This window comes from Frankliniella occidentalis, unplaced genomic scaffold (assembly GCF_000697945.3).
Source record: "Frankliniella occidentalis isolate FOCC.00 unplaced genomic scaffold, Focc_3.1 Scaffold80, whole genome shotgun sequence".
NCBI classification, from domain to species: domain Eukaryota; kingdom Metazoa; phylum Arthropoda; class Insecta; order Thysanoptera; family Thripidae; genus Frankliniella; species Frankliniella occidentalis.
The window spans coordinates 949,769-950,878 of NW_026267210.1; positions in this window are offsets into that span (position 1 = coordinate 949,769).

The window sequence follows — 1,110 nt, forward strand, 5'->3', positions numbered from 1 at the left end:
CACTTCTAGGAGAACGGGAGCGTTGGGTGCGGCTAAAAAAATATATGCTACGGTTCAAACTACTTTACTCATTTTATTTACTAAAATAGATAAATTAGGTTCGGACAAACGAGCTTCGGACAATCGGAGCCGTCTCCACTGAACAGCCCTTGGTGATCGCCCTGTACGGCCCCAGGCCAAAATTTTGTGGCCACAGACCGGGACATACCAAAACAACTTGAGCATTTCATTATGTGCTAAAGAACACATAACATGTTTGAAGGACAAAGGGGAAAAAAACAGAACAGTTAAAGTCTTCATTCAGTGACCAGTTTCATTTTCAGGTAGGTCATGACAAACTGATCACTTCAAAAATATGTAGAATATAACACTATACTAGATTCGTCAGAAAAATACTCTACTTCTCATTTTCAAGAGCAAAATAAGAGTTAAGAGTTGCACTCCCATTACTTCCTGCGCACTCTAAAACATTAACATGCAATGAGATCAGCCTTCATTTCTTATGGCACAAAGGTTCGCACACACTAAGAAACATAAAATTAACAAGTGACATCAGCAAAGAAATTCAGGTTACATTAAATGTCAGAAAAAGTAGGCACCTGTGTCACCCTAGAGTAGAGCAGTTTGTCTCCACATTTATTATCTATGAAAGAAGACTCATTTTGATTGGTAATAATAAATTGACATGTTAGAAATCACACACACATGGACCTATAACAAAAGATATGCAGTCTTGTAATCATATAGTAGTTACCGTAGTTGAATTACGTTTCCAAGTTTCACAAGGTGAAAAATTGTACTTAGGGGTGACTCCTTAATTTTAAAACACACAGTCTCCCGGGTAACTGTTCAAGCTAAACAGGCAGCATGAAGGACATTTTAACCGAAAGTCATAAAAAGTGTCCCTATTTCCAGAGACAGTGAGACTGAATTGTTAAATTTGGTCTTTGAACAACGGAAGCACTACTTTGCCTACATATTAAAATAAAAATTGTGGATGGTTTCCCACAAAACACATTACAAGCTGACTTTCATGAGAAATTTTTCACGTTCACAAGTATAAAAATAATCCAGGGAGGGAAATTACTTTTTCCCTACAACATCGTAATC